The sequence below is a fragment of the Pogona vitticeps genome, chromosome 1, assembly GCF_051106095.1.
Source record: "Pogona vitticeps strain Pit_001003342236 chromosome 1, PviZW2.1, whole genome shotgun sequence".
NCBI classification, from domain to species: domain Eukaryota; kingdom Metazoa; phylum Chordata; class Lepidosauria; order Squamata; family Agamidae; genus Pogona; species Pogona vitticeps.
The window spans coordinates 337,810,005-337,829,766 of NC_135783.1; the positions used below are offsets into that span (position 1 = coordinate 337,810,005).

Sequence of the window (19,762 nt, forward strand, 5' to 3'; positions counted from 1 at the left end):
AGTTGAAGCACCATTTCCCATAGGAATGCATTGAAAGGCAATTCATCCGTTCCAGTCAAAGAAAAAAATCACCAAAAAATTTACTGCAAGACTCATTGGAAACGCGATTAATCCCTTCTGGCCAAGGGGGGGGGGGGGAGCAATCAAGCATGTAAGACCCAGAAAACAAGTAGATCGGAAATGCACAGAGAACAAAGGGGGCATGTTGAAAATGCAAACAAAACAAAGGAAAAAGCAAGGGAAGCATGCAGGACCCATCGGAAATGGGGGGGGAACCAACCAACAAACAAGCCCCCCAAGACCCATCAGAAATGGGAAAAAACACTCCAAAAGTCAAACAAAACAAAACAAACCCCAAAACCCATTGGAAATGGGGGGAAAAAACCAAAAAGCAACCAACTCCCCCAAGATCCATCAGAAATGGAGGAAAAACCCAACCAACAAACGCCCCAAGACCCATCAGAAATGGGGAAAAACACTCCAAAAAGCAACAAAAAAACCCCAAGATCCATTGGAAATGGGGTAAAAAACACCAAACAAACCCCCCAAGATCCATCACAGCACAGAAACATAACCCTCCCAGCTAAAAACCACGCTGCAAAAACACCCAGAACAGTTTTTAAAAAGCAGAAAACAGCACCTTACCTTACCAAGTAGCCCAAAGCCTTGCTGCAAACATGCACACACACGCTCACTTAGAAGCAAAAGGAGGCAGTCCAAAGTCTCCTCCGATGTGCATACTCTAACTGCTGGGGCGAAAGAGCTACAAAGAAGCAGCCTCATCGCCACCTACAGTTAGAAATTTGAATTTCCTGCCTTTTCCCCCTGCCTTTTTATGTTTGTAAGTGAAAGCTCTGGTTGCAAGCAGAAGCAAAATTTTGCAGCTGGAGCTGGTCATAACTTAAAATGGTCGTAAGTAGGGATGTTCGTAAGTTGAGGCACCACTGTATAGTTTCTAAATCCTTTGAAGTACTAGTTTTCCTCGATTCGGTTACACTTCATCTTGAGTATTGTGTCCAGTTCTGGACACCACACTTTAAGAGGGATGCTGACAAAAAGGAGAGCAACAAGGATGATTAGGGGACTGGAAACCAAGCCATATGAGGAAAAACTGAAAGAACTGGGTATGTTTAGCTTTGAGAAAAGAAGACTGAGGGGCAATATGATAGCCCCTCAAATCCTTGAACGATTATTATTCATAGGATAGATAGATTCTGTTCTCTGATCCCAGAGTGCAGGACACGTAATAATGGGCTCAAGCTACAAGTTACAGGAAATTAGGTTTCAGTTGAATATTGGAAGAAAGATCCTAACTGTTAGCGCAGTATGACAATGGAACCAATTCCCTAAAGAGGTGGTGAGTGCTCCAACACTGGAAGGCATTCAAGAGAAAATTAGGCAATTGTCTGGCAAATATACTTTGATTTTGATTCCTGCATTGAGCAAGGAGTTAGACTTGATGGCCTTATAAGCTCCTTCCAACTCCATTATTCTATGACTCTATGAGAAAGAGCTTCTATGTATCATGGTGCAATTGGGGCCAGATGGAGAGGTCAGGAGAATGGAGAAGTTGAACCCACTCATGGTTAAGGACCTCTCAAAACTTGTAGTAAGTATCAGCCTAATACATATACTTATAGGCATGGGTCTTGCTGGATCTCATCTTATGTATCCCTTCATATTTTCCCACCACATTCTCTTCTCGGTGTGTTTATCCCCTTCAGGGAATGGAGTTGATTTGAAGATAATGGATAGCAAAGGTTGCCCACTGAATATGTTGGTCACTATGCCCTCATGTTCTTTCAGCCCATCTTCATTCTGTTTAGCTAGATAGCAGACCTCTCTTAGGGCCATAACCCTGAAAGTTACGGGCAGATCATTGTGATCAGGGGTGTGTAATTTTTTTTTTCTGTTAAATGGTGCATTCCATCAGGACTGATATACTGAGGGCCACATGCCAGCTAAAGACAAAGGAAGACAGGGCCGGAGAGCCAGAAAGCAGGCTCTCTCTGCAGTATCTCCTCTCATTCCCTTCCCTTCCTCCTTACCTAGTGTGCTTCAGGGGAAAAGACAGCATTTGCTTTTGCCAGGCACTGAATCGGTCACTAGAAAGTGGGTTTGGAAATAGGCCTACAGGACACATAAGGTCACAACAAAGGCTGGGTGTAGCTTTATTTGGAGAAGAAATGTGTTCAGGTGACTACCTGTTTACCTGATTGTTCTGTCTATCATTTGTTACTGAACTCCATTGTATCTGTTATTACAAAGTGATAACGCATCAGGCACACACTGTCTTCCATTGTGTTTCTGGTGTGAAAGAAATGAAATCAATGAATGAAATCTTCCCTGATAAGGGTTTTGTGTGTGCTTTTTTGCTGTTGTCTTTTTGTGAAACTTTGAGTAACAGTATGAAAAGAAAATGTCATGCACGATCAAGTATGTCCTGAGCACAATCGTGGAAGAAGTAATCAGTGAGGCTGGTAAACAACCAGAGGGTTTGTGTTGGTAATGGAGGTGCCAGTAGAGCTTGGGAAGAAACTTCTTGGCATGGCGTTGGCTCCCTGCTGTGTATACACACAGTTCACTTATAATTTGGCAACAAGTACTGTATCTGAGTACACAGTCAGATAACACAGATAGTGGAGGCATGTGAATTAACATCCTGCAAATTGGAGTTGAGGGGAACTGAAGTGTAGGCAAGCTCAAAAAGTGTTGACATTATGAATGTCTGAATGTCAGTTTTTAATCTTTGTGATGCCGAACTTGTTGGATTTTTAGTGGAAATAATTTATGTTGTGACTTTTGTTTGCTTCTTGTTAATGTTGGCCCTGCTTTTCATGCATTCCTAAGGGGCAAAGCTTAGATTGGGAAGTACATTGAACAGAAAGGGCTGTTGGTTCAAGACCCAAGCAATGGTATCCTTAAACATGGCATTTGTGTTTTTGCTGCAGGCATCTCCTGCAATGTTGGCATGATTTCATAAGCAGCACTGGCCGGATCAGATTAAATCCCAACAGGTTGCTGTTCTTTCTGTTTCTGCTTGGCCTGGAAGCTTAGTTACAGAACCTCATGTGCCTTGTATCAAATCAACCCTATTATTTCTTTATCCTCTGCTGTTCTTTAGCTACAAAAAATCTATATTCAGGCCAATATCTGAGAAGATAATGGCCAGCATATTTAGAACTCTAGCAAAAGTCCTGCCATCTACAAAGAGCTGCCCCACAAAGTAGCCTTCCTCTCTACTATCAGATGCTGCATATAGCTAATAATATATGTAAGGATCTGTGTAACATTTGCATTATGCACAAGCAAACAATGTTTATTGCGGCAAATACATAATAAATGGTTTTAGATTGCTCTTGATGTGAAGAAAAAGCCTATTAGAACTCTGAACCCTTCAGGGGAGACAATTTTCTCCACCCACCCACCCCTGCTCAGGTCTGTTGACTAGAGATGGGGATATTCATATTTGTATACGGATACCCACACACAGGTGGACATAACAAGGTGCAGTCTCCTGGAGCTGGGCTGTCCATTCACTTTCCACTGTTGCTGTGGCCTCCACGCTCCCTATCGCGAGCATTCTTGCAGACTGCGAGCTCTGGACCAATAAGAAGGGAGCGCGGAGCCCGCAGCAACAGTGGAAGGTGAGTGGACAGTCTGGCCTCAGGGAGATGTACCCTTGTTATGTCCACCTGTGCCCTCATCTCTAATGCTGACTCTAGTTTACCACCTCCCCCCCCCCCCTTTCCTCTGTCCACTCTGGTTTTATATGATTAGTCTGTGCCATCTGTTTTTAGGGTTATTGTTGTTGCTGTTAATGTTTCTATCTTTATTTTTGTTCTCTATTGTATGTGTTGTAACAGCCCAGAATAGTGCCTCAGCAGTAATGGGAGTGGGATACAAATTGAATGAATCAGATAGTGTTCCTCTTTAACTCCTTTATGACAAGTAGTTAAATATTACATCTAATCAATTAACCAGTTCTGCTCCTGGGTAGAGCACCAGTTCTCGAATGTACATACTGCTTTTCCCCCATATGATATTTTGAAAACAACCTTAATGTCACAGTTTAATGTTTCTCCTTTTTCCTCATTCCTGTGGTACATCATGAGCAGGATTGCAATCCTAATTTGACTTGTTAAATGAGGTTTATAAATGTTGGCTGTCATTTTGCTAAAAATGCTGTGCAGTCTTTTGTTAGTTTTATGCACAGCTGAGCATGAAAATGAACAAGTCCCTTTGACATCAATGTGAAAGTTAGTGGCAGCAAACATCCCATTACTTTCAGGGAGACTTAATCAAAATTATTATAATACATTTTAGGCCTGTGGCGTATGCAAAAGTTATGTTAGTTGATCCAGGCAGTATTTCAGAAGGGTACCAAGTTATTTTGCTGTGTGTTGTCTACTCGGACTGGCAGTCACACTCTGTCTCTCTCTAAGAAGAGAGATAAATCTTTATTGACATATCTTTCTTTCTGTTGTTGATGCCAGTTTGAATTTGGGACCTTCTGTTTGTGCTCCACCACTGGAGTCACACATGGTGATGCAGCACTTGTACCAAAAATCCTTGACAGTTTGGACCTGAGAGCTATAATACTGCAAAGTTTGTAAAATAGAACTTTACTGGGCAATGGGTTCACCACACTATTGATTGTGCTGGCTGAGGAACTGTAATCCAGGGGAAAAAAAACACAGCAGTTTTCTTAAGCCCAACGATATTTAGTCCACTTTTACCATCTGAGCGGTAAATGTCAGAATACAAGTTACAGTCTTACTTCATCTGCAACATCTCATATTATGAAAGAATGTCGCTATTTAGAGGCTGGTGTAAGGAAGTGTTTGTTATTTTAAAGGGGCAAAGAATCATTTTTTCCTTGCAAACTGGCACCATCATAGTACCAAACTGATATTAATTATGTACATGCAATTAAAGTTCATGTAAATAAGGCTGGGGAGGAGATGTATCACTTTTTCTTTGCTTCTTGCAGTGAAAGGGAAGTTTATTTTCAAGTACATCAATCCTTCAAGTGCAAAGGAGAGGTTTGGAGAGGCTTCTTGTGTGTCAAGACTGTCAGGGAGAGAGAATTAATCTTCCCTTCCGTGCCTCCTTGGTCTACAAGCTGCTCAGCCTTCCATAATGATGCAGTTTATGTAACAAAATCATGTACATTTTTCCCTTCAATAACTCTGGGGTTAGAGATACTGGTCCCCTGTGTAGTTCAAAATTAACTCTTAACTCTTATGCCCCCCCAAACAGTTGATTCTCTCTCTCTCTCTCTCTCTCTCTCTCTCTCTCTCTCTCTCTCTCTCTCTCTCTCTCTCTCTCTCTCTCTCTCTCTCTCTCTCTCTCTCACACACACACACACACACACACACACACACACACACACACACACACACACACACACACACACACACACACACACACACACACACACACACACACACACACACACACACACACACACACACACACACCAGTTCCATAGCCTTAAAAAGTCTTGACACACACACACACCCGATCTAGAGGCTGAATTTAGAGAGGGCAAGTAAACCACTTTGATACCTTCAGTGTTGAACACATGGGATTCTGGGTGTTTATTTATTTATTTATTATTTATTTATTAGAATATTTATTTATTGAAAAAAAATCTGTATAAAACCAAAACCATGCTGTTGAAACCTGTGCATCTCAAGTGAGAAGTGTGTTTCAGTTGCATTAATGCAAGCAGTGCCATGCCTACTTTGTCAAAGCCTACTTCTGCATGTGCACGACTAGATGGGCAGGATATAAATATAATAAACAAACAAACTGTGAGCAGAATGGATCCAAGTATTGGGTGTGATGAAGAACATTGTCTTCTTTGATGCTGCTGCCTCTCTTTTGCTTTAAGACAGAGGTCCCCAGTCCTTGGTCCGCGGCCCGGTGCTGGTCCGTAGCCTGAGCCGGACCAGGCTGCAGAGACCTCCCCACCACCCCTGCATGCACTCCCCCTCGCACATCCTGTTTGGGCCTGTGTGCGAGTGCATGAGTGCTGTGCCATCCTTTGCACATGCACCTGAAGACCTGCGAGAGCGCTGCACTGCCCTTTTGTGCATGTGCACTAGTGCAGGGGGTGCCCCGCCTTCCCCAGCCAGTCCGCGGGGTTAAAAAGGTTGGGGACCGCGGCTTTAAGACAACCATGGCCCCTATTAAAGGCAAACTGAACTGAAGAATTATGATAATTATAAATGTTGGTGCCTTTTGCAGTTCTGTTCCTGTAAACCCCTTCTGATCCAAGCACGTGCCTCAACATCTGCCCACACCATGGAGCACCATGAAGTGGGCTGAACGCCATGAAAACTTGTGCCAAATGAAACTTTATCACCTTTAAGGTCCCACTATCAAAACACCAAAAAGAACCAGAAATACTTGTGTTGGCAAAAAATAAATTCCAAAATCCACCTTAAGGTGATATCTCTATTAGGCCAACCACAAAAATGTATGTGTCTGCGCACACAGACAACTGTGCAAGCTTTTGGAAGGATACTCCTTCCATTATGTCACCCTTATTTTCTACATCTTGCCTGATGAAAAGGGTGCTCTCTCAAAAGCTTACTAAATGTTTATGATGCTTTTGTGTGCTTTTTTGGGTGCCTTTTTAGTTGGACTGTTAAAGATATCACCTTAGTATGGGTGTAACTTTGTACCACCACATGATTATTTTTTTCTGCTAGGGATTAACAAAGACTACCTTCCTGGGGATGTTTTAGTTGCGTTTCTCCAGCTGTTCTCTGATGCCTGGCTATGTATTCCCTTTCAGAAATGTAGTACTCATCTCTGAACCCACCATTGCAACCCTGTTTAATTTTGTTTTGTTTTATTTTCACACTTGCTGTCATGTATGGATATATAAAAAGAAACCATTACAACATTTAACCATTGAGTGGCAGCAGCAAGCCTGTTTTAAAAAATTTTTTTTCCTCTTGATAACACATAGGGAAAAGAAGAAAAACGCAAAGGCAGATGAACAATTTTCAGACTTCAAAGTGCTGTGACAACAAGGCGGCTGTATTTGGTTTGCAGAAAGCTGCTCACAAGAGGAAATTATGCAGTTGGTTCCAGAGACCTTGAGATTGACTGCCGGATCCTTTCCCTTTGATCAGAACTCATCGGTAGAAGGAGAAGCAGTAATGAAGTCAGCTAATGCCATGGCATTAATGCCAGAGATTACAACACTGGCTTGGCCTTAATGTCGAGGGATTTTTAAAAAGCCATGGGAATATTTCTCTTACGTTGCATGTAGACCTGCAGGAGGGCAGTTTTCAATGTAGTTGAGGGCCAAACCTTGCTGGTTTGAATGCTTTTTTGCCGGTTTTAAATTGTGTCTCATGAGGCATCAAGGGACACATCTTTGAAATGGGCAACGGAACTGCATGTGCCACATTCATGGCATTTCAGGAGGGAATAAGGTCCCCCTTCCATCCCCCAGTTAACTACTGAGATGATAACTTTATTAGGCTAAACAAACAAGGCAAAAAAAAAGTTTGCAAGATTTTGAGATTACTGCCTGTTTGTCAAGCAAGTTGTGAAAATAAGCAGGATTGCGAGAGGCCTGATTTCAAATTCTTATCATTTTGGGATGTCATGAGGGAGTTAGGTTGCAGATGTAAAATGCACTTATTCTGGTGATGCAGTGATATGAAAGTTAATCCTGTCTGGAATCAGCTCCCAGAGAAGCCACACTTGGCCCCCTTTAGGAGGCAGCTAAAAGCATTACTTTTGAGGGATGTCCTTCACTTCAGGGATGTCTTTCACTAGGCCTCCTCTTCCACTTCATTTTGAAAAAAATCTGTTTTAGTGCCACTGGTTTTTATGTTTTTATGCTATGCTATTGCTACTTGTGTTGTTGTTTACTGAGTTTGGTTTTAGCTGCTTATGAACAGCCTAGAATAGTGCTTCAGCACTAATGGGGCAGTATGTACAGTAAATTATTTATTTATTTAAAATATTTTTACCTAGCCTTTCTCCTTGAAAAGGACCCAAGGGGGCTTACAACAATGAAAGACAACATTAAAGTTGAAAGCAATGTATACAACGGTGGTTAACATCATTAAAATACAATATTTAAAAATTGTGATCAAGGAATAAGGAGGCATCTTACATCAATTAAAAGGCAATATTAAGTCAAAGATCAATAAGTATACAAACATTTAAAACATATCACTCTGATAAATGGAAAACGTGAAAAAAGAAAAATACAAGTAGCTGCCAACATGAATTTGACCCAACTCCGGGAGGCAGTGGAAGATAGGAGGGCCTGGTGTGCTCTGGTCCATGGGGTCACAAAGAGTTGGATATGACTTAACAACTAAACAACGACAACTAATAATAATGCAGTCAAAGCAGTAATGCATAACTATCTAAAAATGACAGACAAGTAGCAGGTTACTGAGGGAACTTGCCTGAAGAGAAAGGTCTTTGTCTGCTTATGCAAAGAGAGCAAAGATGGGGCCAGTCAGGCCTCCTGTGGGAAGGAGTTCCAAAGTCTGGGTGCAGCAACAGAGAAGCCCCTCTCCTGTGCCCCCATCAGATGAACCTTTTGAAGGGTGTGGGACCAAGAGAAAGGCCTCTCCTGATTATCTTAAGACCTGAGCCGGCTCATAATGGGAGATACGGTCTTTGAGATACGTAGCTTGGACCAAGGCTATTTAGGGCTTTATAGGTTAAAACAGCACTTTAAATGGTGCTTTAAAGTAAAGTAATAAATAAATTACAATCTGCTTTAACGTGAAGTAAGAGAGAGAGAGAGAGAGAGAGACTGACTGACTTAACTGAGTTTGAGGAAGGTAGAAACACTTGGTCCTCTATCTTAGTCAGTGGAAAACAAAGAGACTCCTGTTCAACACAGTGTTATTTCCCACCCAAGCTAACGATCAATCAATAAATGAAATGAAACAAAACAAAATGCAACCTAAAACAATCCTTTAAATGATTTGAAATTACCTTGAAAGCCCTATTAGTGTCATGATAAATCAGTACCGATTTTGCCATGTTTTAATAAAGTGCCTATTGTGGGTCTTATTCAAAATAACTTATTTTGTGTACAAACAAACAAAAATGGGAGTATTGCAGCATTTTACAACTATAATGACTGTACTGTATTTTATACACAATTGATATGTGGTTTTTTTTTTACATGAAGATTAGTGAATCACAGCATCTGAATGAATAAACAGCAAAATTTCACCCTTTGGGAATTTGACTGTGCTCTTCATAAAAGCTTTCCCTTTAATGTTAGAAAAATGGAGTCATGAGTACAGCTGGAAATCATTGATATGCCTGCCTCTCCTATGTGAAGGACTTTGGATATTATGTTCAAAAATATTTGATTTTAAAAATTGAAATGCATCACTGCTCTCCAAATTTTATAATGGATAATTGGACTTGATGTTTGACAGTTTTAGGCCATGCAGTGTATTGAAAGCGCTAAACGTAGCGTAGTAGAAAAAACAGTGATGGCACTGGATATGTCTGCTGGTAATAAAATTTTGTTAATAGAAATACAGCTGTTAATTATTATTAATTTAAAATATTTATCTGTTGGAATTATATGTCAGGGGCTGAGGGAGAGAACATCCCTGAAAATTAGACAGTGAACCCCTCTTTCAACAACTCATTTTACTGGCAGTTCCTCTCCAGTAGAGTGAGGTGATGGTTTTCTTCCAATAGGCAGGGAAGCATTTACAAGATGGTGTTTTCTCCTCTCGAGTGCTACCTCCATCTGAATGTTTTGTCTACTTTGCAGACTTGGGATTCGTCCACTTTACTCTGCTGCACATGGAGATCTCAGTGGATTGGTACAACAATAATTGTGCGCAGAAAAGAAAAAAGACTTCGTCATTGTTGCTTGGGCTAGTATGCTGTGTTGGTTAATGGACATCAGAGCACAGCTGATGGGCAGCAGACATGAGGAGGGGACCTTTATTTATAGAACCTATGTTCATATTGAACTTTGATATATTTTGTCCAATAGATGTGGGTTTTCCTGTACCTGAAAAAAAAACACTCATTAGCATTTTACATAAATATTCTTCTGTGGAACATAGATCCGCGTAATATTTTTGGAGGGTGGGATATTTATCATTATGGCTGTAATCCTATATCCACTTAAATGTGATTTAAGTTCCTGCTACAAACTTTGGAGGGAGGGTAACTTTTCTGGTCAGTCATCTCTGCTTTAGAAGTGTCATCTCATGGTTATGTGAATTTTTAAAAAAGAATGGAAGCAGATTTTTAAAGAAATAAGGGGAATAACTGGATTAAATATTCAAATATCTCCGTCGATGGCTTTATTGAATATGGTTAAGAAATATCAATTGTTGAAAGAAAATAAGGATTTGATTGTAATAATGGTTGTGGCAGCAAGGTTAATATTTGCAAGAAATTGGAAAATTGATAACCAAATTAATTTACAGGAATGGTATCGAGAATTATGGGATATGGAAATTAATGATAAATTGACATGCAATATGAAAATGAGAAGAGGCCTATCAAAATAATGATTTTAAGAAAACAGAGTGTATTCCTGGAATATGTATTTCGGAGAAGGAAGGGGTATACGCCGAGGGAAGAAACAATGAATTTTTTGAGAGAAAATGGGATTGAATAAATTTAAAAAGTATTATTAATGCCAGCCCTGAGGGTGAAGGCGGCACTGGTGTATTATGTAATTGTACAGTGGTGCCTCGCATAGCGATCGCTCCGTATAGCAATGAAATCGCTTTGCGATGGACTTTTTGCCATCGCAAAAGCGATCGCTTTGCGATGGTCCCTATGGGGAAATTTCACTTTGCGATGATTGCAGGGAAGCGATCATCGCAAAGCCTTCATTTTCGCCCAGCTGATCGGCGGTTTCAAAATGGCCGCCGGGTAAACAAAATGGCCGCCCGCTGTGTTTCCTCGCTTAAGAGGTACCGAAAGAGGTACCCTATGGAGGATCTTCGCTTAAAGGTGAGTTTTAATGCGTTTCTATGGGCTTTTTATTTTCGCTTAGCGATGTTATTGCTTAGCAGCTTAGCAGTGATTTTTTTTGCACGGATTAACATTGCTAAGCGAGGCACCACTGTATTTTATTGTGGTGTTAGGTTTATGTTGTTTAAGTTGGATGTTTGTTTAACAAATTAAAAAAAGTGTCACCACAAACTAATCATAAGATAAGATCTGTAGTCTGTACAGCAGCTTGCAGAATTTTTGAACCCTATTAGCAAGAAAGAACAGCTCCTTTTTTTTTGCTCCAATAAAAGGGGAGGGTATTTGGATTTTCTTGCCCAAACTTCCAAATACAGAATTTAGTGAAAGCTTTTTAGAAGTGCTAAGCGCACTCACGATAGCTTTGCAACACTTTAGTCTTGCTTACAGGGAATGTTTTTGCAAGAAATTCCATTTTTAAAACAACACTGCCAAGTATCTAGATATAAAAAGAAGCTTGTTTATATTTGAGGAGGGGGAAGAACAAGTAAAGGTAAAGGAATGTACACAAAATGTCCTACAAAAAGTTAATCTGAGTATCAGATCACATGTTAAAGGACACATATTTTCCTGGAGATTCACATCCTCCAAATTAGGACTTAGCTGTAACTAGAGAGGGTGGGAGGCAAGAATCTATAGGGAGAGAAGGGAAAAACCAGGGCAACCAGCCCCTGACTTCTTGCAGGGTGCGTGTGCACCAACACACACATGCAGACATACACACGTACTTATGGACATAGTTGTTTGGGGCAGGAAGAGAGAAGCAAAGTTTTCCAGGAAGCCGGATGAGTGACTGATGGTTGCAGGAGGGTTCCTATTGTGGGTTTCAGTTGACACCCTGTGTGTATGAACTGACAAAGATGGGTACAGAAAACTAAGCACCACCCAAGTAATCCTAATTAGGCAGGCAAGTCAGGTCCTTCTACCTTGGATGGAGTGGCAGGTGGGACAGCATTCCCCCCGCCCCATGCAAAGGGAAAAGCAGTCTGAAGTGAGGAAAAAAATTAATCCCTATAAGAAACAGAGAGAGTGGTTTTGAAGGAACGCCCAGACTGAAATGGTAGAAGCTAGGGACTTCTAGCTTTAGACTAAAACTTGAATAAGATTTTAAAATTTAATTTTCAATATTAGTGCAGAAATCTTCATAAATAACAACACAGTCTTAGGCATGTCAGAAGAAACGCTGTATTGTTCAGCGAGACATGCTACCAGGTACATTTTTATAGAATTGCAGGATGAGTATGTTATACATTTTCAGTTGGAAAGAGCTCCAAAATGGTCATTAATACTAGAACAACATTGATCAAATCTATGGATAGTTGATAATGCTCAAGTTCCTGTGAAATCAGTAGGACACACTAGCTCTATTTATGAAACATTGATCTCAACAAGGCTTTAGTCCAGGTGTATGTCAACTTGGGCCAAAAACGTTACTACTTTTTAAAAAACGAGGAAGTGTCCTGTGTGTGTACCTTCTTTGAATGCTGAAAAGGTGTTTGACTGAACAGAAAGGGAATATTTGAGAATGAGAGGATGCTATTCAGTAAGTGCACAGAAAGGAACAAAAATAATTCCCAAACCTCAACTTGAAATATATCGTAATTTTCTATTTATAACATGCCCCCATTTATAAGACCCCCTCACTTTTCTAACCCAAAAATTAAGAAAACTTAACTTTGAGGACTTAGTCTCTGGGCTCAGAAGGTCAGACATTTTGGTGTCCCTATTGAATCTGAGCCTACAGGCTCCAGCCCCAGCCAGTTATGTTCCAGTTGGTTTGTACAGCATCAGCTGACATCATTTCCATAAGGCTCGTGATTAGAGGAAACTAAGCCTCCTGACTGTAGGAAGCTAAGCCTCGTAATTGACAGAAGCCTGTTATCAGAGGCAAGGTATGTGCTGTTTTGTTCTCTCCTCAGCTATCTCAGCTTACCTCTGTGTAAAAGACACCCCTCAATTTACAGTGTGATGGTTTTAGGAAAAAGTAGTGTCTTATACACAGAAAAATATGGCATTTGGTATCAGTTCAGCTATATCCCATCCCACAGTTGATACCAAACATAAAACCACATAGAGAAAAGCCACCTTCTTGAGTTGTGATGAAAGGGATTTCCTTCACTAAATGCCATTTGGGAAAGGTCCAGAGAAAATGATACCACACTTTGAGTAAGAACAGACTAATGTAGTGGTTTTGCTCTTCTTATTGAAGCTTCAGTTTTTGTTACTAAGGGAGAATGTGGTGAAAGTGCAACAAAATATTACTGTATGCAATAAATTTGTCCTTACCTTTCAGCAGCCATGTTTCTGTTCAGGGTTCCAGCGAGCTAAATATAATTTACAAAAAGCTAAAGCATGTCATTCTTCTACAGCTCAATTTAGTATTAGTTTTCAAGTTGAAGGTTAAACTAGACATTACATGGCATGTATTCCAAGTGAGTAACCTGTTTTCTGTCCCACAACGGGATTTTCTCAGAGATACGGAACTTTGCAAGTTGATTTATTTATTTAACTTATATGATGCCCACACTACTCAAAGGTCTCTGGGTGGTTTACAACAATTTAAATACAATAAAAAGATAAAAAGATAAAACAATTAAAGTACAATAAAAATACAGTGCTCTAAAAATTGCCATCAGGAACCACAGTTGATATTATTTCAATTAAAAACCTTCTGGAATAGGAAGGTTTTGGCCTGGTGCCAAAACATTATCAACGTCAGTGTGAGGCAAATCTGACTCGGGATAGCGTTCCATAGTCTGGGGGTAGCTGGTGAAAAGGCCTTTTGTCTTCAAGCCATCCCTCTTTCCTTCTTGAGGGATGGCTCTTTCTAAAGGGCCACCTGGCTAGATCTTAATTGCTGGGTAGGTTCATATGGAAGGAGGCGGTCCTTCAGGTATGTAGGGCCCAAGCTGTTTAGGGCTTTATATGTCAAAACAAGCACTTTGAATTGTGCCCGGCCTCAACTGGTAGCCAATGTAATTTGAACAGAATGTGTTCCCTAGTGGCCCCACCATTCACCAGCCATGCAGCTCACTTCTGAACCAGTTGCAGCCGCCATACCATCTTCAAAGGTAGCCCCACATAGAGCACATTGCAGTAATCTATACGGGATATTACTAGGGCATGCATAACTGTCATGAAACTCTGTACATCCAGGCAGGACTGTAGCTAGTATAATTTCAGCAGCTGAAGGAAGGTGCCTCTGGCCACCGAGTCCACCTGGGTTTCCAGAGTTAGACTGGGGTCCAGGAGCACCCTGTCCGTTAGGGGGAGTGTAACCCCATTCAGGGCAGGGAAATGGCCCTCTAGCCTGTCCGGCGAAGCACCCACTGACAGCACTTCTGTCTTGTCTGGATTGAGTTTAAATTAGTAACCCTCATCCAGTTCATTATCAGGTCTAGACACGAGTTCAGCATAGAAACCGCCTCACCTGGATTGATAGAAAACGAGAGGTAGAGCTGAGTGTCGTCAGCATATTGCTGACTCCTCAGCCCAAACCTCCTGATGACCTCTCCCACCAGTTCCATGTAGATGTTAAACAGCATGGGGGGCAGTATTGAGCTCTGAGGAACCCCATGACATAAATGCCATGGGGCAGAGCAACTGTCCCACATCACCAACCTCTGGACAGCTAGGAAGGAGCGGAACCACTGGAAAGCGGTGCCCCCAACCCCCAACCCAGCCAGCCTATCCAGAAGGACACCATGGTTGATGGTGCTGAAAGCTGCTGAGAGGTCCAGGAGTATCAACAGGGTCACACTCCCCCTGTCTCTCTTCTGACAAATCATATAGAATGACCAGGGCAGTCTCCGTACTAGTGCATGTACCAAAGCCCAGCCTGAAATCCGATTGAAATGGATCCAGAAAATCTATAAGTTAAGCCTATATCTTTCAGATTCTAGGGTTGAAACAAAGCATGCAAAATCAATGATATATAGGTGAGGAGAAATGTTTATGACAAAGAAACAGTTTTTACCTCTTGGGGAGCATCCCTTCTGAAAATATACTAACTGTATTGTCTGGCTTCACCCCTCTGAATTTTTTTTTCTATATCCCATTAGGTTTTTTTTAACAATTGGCAAACATCTTCTTAACCAGTTATACTAGTTCCGCAAACTTCTGTGTTTTTTTTTTCTGGGCCAGCTCATCAGTGTAGTTCAAGGAGGCAGTGAATAACAAATATTTATTAGAGATTTATTAGAGATCAGAGGCTCAGTTTAAAGAAAATTACTAACAGTTTCTTTTATGCCAAAAAACACTGCATAAATCTTTATTCTTCTTCAAAAGAGGCTGAATAATGTGTATCATTCAGTCTTGGGGGTACAAAGCCCACCTAGGACTAATTGGGCTTACATTGCAACATAGCACAACAAATGTTGCTGGATTTTTATAAGTTTTATCATTAATACGGAATAGAATATATCATATAAGTGGGAGTCTTGAAGGTGAAAAAATGATGCTAGAGTGGAAGGAGGGCATTCTTACCTAATGATAATGTCTTGAGTATCAGGAATGAGCTTCTCTCACTTCTAAGACAATGAAGATCAGGTTGCTTTATTTGGTGACTGGTTTTCAGGACTAAAGTAAGGAATTTTTTTTTAAAAAAGCTGATTCCCCCACCCACCCAACTGCCCAATCATCTCTCTCCAGCGTTAAATGTTTTCGCCTCTACCTATGGGCTAGCTCTAACATCTGTTTCTGTCCTGGCAGATGGGGTTGGCTGATGAAAACTGGACTGGGGACAATTTAGGACTGGACAAGCAGTTGCATGACCCTTGCTCCCAATTCTGTGCTCCAAATTCCTGTGCTTCTCTCTACCTACCCAGTGTAAGAATATTTGCTATTTATGCTAGCTGAGTACAGAGGGCTTGTCTTGAGATTGTGACTATTAAATGTGAATAATTACTATGAAAACTCACTTGTGACGGGGAGAGGGGAAGGAAACTTGTATTTATTGCTTCAGAAAATCCATTCGTAGATAGTGCAGGAGAAAGAGCCCTAAACTTGGTTACAGAAGGCCTCGAACTGACTTCTATGTGTGCAAGTCTGCTCAGTTATATATTTAGGTAGAACTAGGCAGGCTCAGGAGGTCACCTTTCTCTCTCTCAGACAGAAAGTAGGAGGAAAAGCATACTAATTTGCCAGAAGATTCAGAAAAGAGAAAAGTGGAAAGCCTACTGAGGCGATCTACCTATTCTCCACCTTCCCTCCACTGTTGAAACCACCTCGTACAGAATTGGCATTGTGTTTCAACACCAGGTGTGTTCTGGGTTTAGTCCATTCCATAATTTAAGTAAATCGGGCAGCATAAATTTAGAAATAAAACGGGAAACACAAGAATCTTTAAAATATGGCATCTTTCCATAAACAGTGGCCTTTCTGATCAAGATTATCTATACAACGCCATAGGTAACTTCTCCAACCCTTCTTGGCAATGCTAGAGGTTGAACCTATGACCTTTCACGTGCAAAGTATGTATGTTGTTCATTGAGCCACTACAGACAAAGGAAGACTGGGCCCAAGTCTTGAGGGGACAGTCTGGTAGATTATAGTAAAGATGTCTAGTGGAACAGACTCATAAGGATAGGTCTCCATGTTCTGGAAAAATCTGGTTTTGTTAACTACAAGATCCTATTCATCAAGTGCTCTGTGAAGAGCTAGGGAGCTGTAACTGGCTTTGAATACAGCAGTAAAGATGCTCAATCCCAGAGACTGGTTGATACCTTATCTTGCTAATATCGAAGACACTGCCCTAGCTACCACTATGCTTCCAGGGTGTTGGCATTGGCCAATAAAAGCCTTCAAAACCTGTAACTGGAATATGTGAAATGACCTGCTGAACTCTTAAGGTCATCTCACCCCCTGTGATGAGGTGAGGGATGATGCCTTGTTTGTTGAACTCTATTCTTCTGGCACCTAGCGTGTTGAAACAGAGAGACAGCTTGATTTACTGGTGTTATTTAACTCACTCCTGCTTTTCTTTTCCTTTCTTAAAGTTGAATGCCATTTTATATCGAATTGTTCCATGTTTGTGGTTTTGAAATGTCTTTGTAAGCCACTTCAAGAATCATAGGTTTTGTGTTTATAAAGTAATATAAACAAAAGTGAGACCTCAAATAATAATTGCATTCCGTCAAGTTCATTCTGATTTATGCACATCCATTTCAGGGTTTTCTGGGTGTAAGAGTACTCAGAGAAGTGGTTTACCGTTCCCTTGTTCTGGAGGTGCTCTGCAACTACTGTATGTAGCTTGCCGGAGAGTCTTCTATGAGGCACAGTAGGGAATTAAACTCTCGAAGTCAGATGCTTTGCCTCATTAAGCTATCCAGGCGGTAGCGAATTGAAAACTTTGAGGCCCTCAGGGACCTGTGAATCTCTTGTAAAATCCTGGGAAGGTTGAGCCAAATTCAACATGTCCTCCCGTCTTCTGTGTATGGTCAGGACTAGGTAAAGTATGGTGCGGTAGATGTTGTTGCATTGCCATTGGCTATACTGGCTCGGATGTACGGAGGTGAGAGCTGGACCATAAGGAAGGCTGACCGCCGAAGAATTGATGCTTTTGAATTGTGGTGCTGGAGGAGACTCTTGAGAATCCCCTGGACTGCAAGGAGAACAAGCCTATCCATTCTAAAGGAAATCAAGCCTGAGTGCTCACTGGAAGGACAGATCCTGAAGCTGAGGCTCCAGTACTTTGGCCATCTCATGAGAAGAGAAGACTCCCTGGAAAAGACCCTGATGTTAGGAAAGTGTGAGGGCAAGAGGAGAAGGGGACGACAGAGGATGAGATGGTTGGACAGTGTCATCAAAGCGACCAACGTGAATTTAACCAAACTCCGGGAGGCAGTGGAAGACAGGAGGGCCTGGCGTGCTCTGGTCCATGGGGTCACGAAGAGTCGGACACGACTAAACGACTAAACAACAACAACATAAGGGCTCGGAATAATGGGAGTTAAAAGTAAGAAAACTCTAAGGGCCTCATTTTCTGTACCTCAGTGTGCATCCTTCACTCAAACAGAAGAGATTTAATATAGCAACCCAAAGCGGCTCATACACCTGTGTTTAAAAAATAATAATACTTGCCTCCCAAAACACAATCCATTGTGATATTATAAAAATGCAAGTAATATATTGGTCAGGATCCTGCTCAGTCAAGCTGCCTGTGTTGCACTGGGTAGGGCTAATGCAGCCCAACAAGGTCAGTTTCTCCCTCTCTCTCTCCCCCTCTCCCTCTTTATATTCTTGATGGGAGACACGTTTGCAACAAGCTTCTTGGCTTTCCAACCCTCATGTTCCTATTTTTAAAATCTCAGTGCATCTTATGTTTCTAAACACTGATTTTTCTCCCTGCGAGGTGATGACAATTTGTGAGGCTTTAAAGAGATGGTTGTTTTAAAAAATGTTTCCTTATATGGCAAGTTGTTTCAGACTTGGCTGTCATCATGACCAAAAAATTTGGCTTCCCGAGGAAAAAGCATCTTCACTGTTTGTAATGATCTGCTGAGGAGATAAAGTGCATAGTTTCCTATGACTATTTTTTTTTTTAAACTTATGGCCTGACAGGGGGATCTGAAGATTCAAAGAAAGTAGGCGCAGGGTTAAATTGGAAAATGTGGGTGTTTAACTTCGTGAAAGAGGCAGCGTGGGTGTTATATGAATATCGGAAGGCAAAGTCACCTTTAAGAAACTCGTTTTGCCTCGAAAGAGCAAATAATTTTCAACAAAAACTTTGCAAAAAGGGGGGGGGGAGAAAACGTTTTAGAATTAACATTTGGACTAGAAATGGGCGTGAACCTTCGTTTAGTCAGAGGTTCGTGGTGGTTTGTACCCATTTAATTGTTAGGGCTCTTTCTGGGTCTTCCATTCATGAGCAGTTACCACTAGGATATTATTAAGCTGGTAGGAAGGCTGATATTTGGAGAAGAGGTACTGAGAGGTATGCTGACCGCTGCACATATTTCATACATGGTTGTGGTGTGGGGAAAAATGCTTCTCTGGTGTGTGCCATGGAGAACAATTGAAATGATTCTGAAGCATTTTCGAGTGTAATTCTGGGAAGATAATTCCATAACTTTCTTTCATAGTTAAATGCCATACAAGAATGGCTAGGAGAAGGACAATATGCTTTTTTATTTCAGTCATCTTGTCCCCTGATTATCCCCAAAGGCCCCACAAATTCTGTTAGGAGATAATTTTGCTGATCTTTATTCAGCAAACAATGCTGAACTATTATCTGTCCATTCTAGGGAGTGCTTAAATAATAATTAATGCCTATAAATTATGGTGTTAATTTTCTGTATATTTGAGACAATTCTTTTGCTAGATGCCAGAGTCCATTGGGGTCACTTGGAAAATGAGGTCAGAATTAAAATATAAATGTTATTTTGTTTTGAATATTCATGTAGATAAACTCTCTACACAGGGAAGGGACCTGCTGCTCGGGTATGGTTTACACTGGGAGTGTGGTCCTCAAGGTGTTGGCTAACTACTGCTAGCATCATGCTTTACTCAGGCTGGCTTAGGCTGATGGGAATTGGAGTTCATAAATCATATGCTTGCATTCAGCAGGGGGCTGGACTCAATGACCTTATAGGCACCTTCCAAATTCATAATTCTAAGATTCTATTATAATATTTGGAGGAGCATAAGCAATCATGATAGCACCCAGCATTATTTTATATTTAGGCAATACAGTGGTGCCCCGCAAGATGGGCGCTCCGTTTAACGACAAAACCGCTTGACGTCGATG

General features: G+C 41.1%; 1 protein-coding gene and 1 long non-coding RNA gene across 3 annotated transcripts in view; one reads left to right on the forward strand and one right to left on the reverse strand.

Moving 5' to 3' along the window:
- Positions 1 to 15,590, reverse strand: part of LOC140703251 (uncharacterized) — a 38,107-nt gene extending 22,517 nt beyond the window's left edge. Inside the window, exons 1-2 of the long non-coding RNA XR_012082662.2 lie at positions 15,502 to 15,590; positions 13,303 to 13,340 (exon numbers count right to left, since the gene is read on the reverse strand). This is a non-coding gene — a long non-coding RNA (uncharacterized LOC140703251). The remainder of the gene's footprint in view (positions 1 to 13,302; positions 13,341 to 15,501) is intronic.
- The window catches only part of EVL (Enah/Vasp-like), a 180,594-nt gene that overhangs the window by 6,706 nt on the left and 154,126 nt on the right, over positions 1 to 19,762 (forward strand). The gene's annotated exons all lie outside the window — the stretch shown is intronic.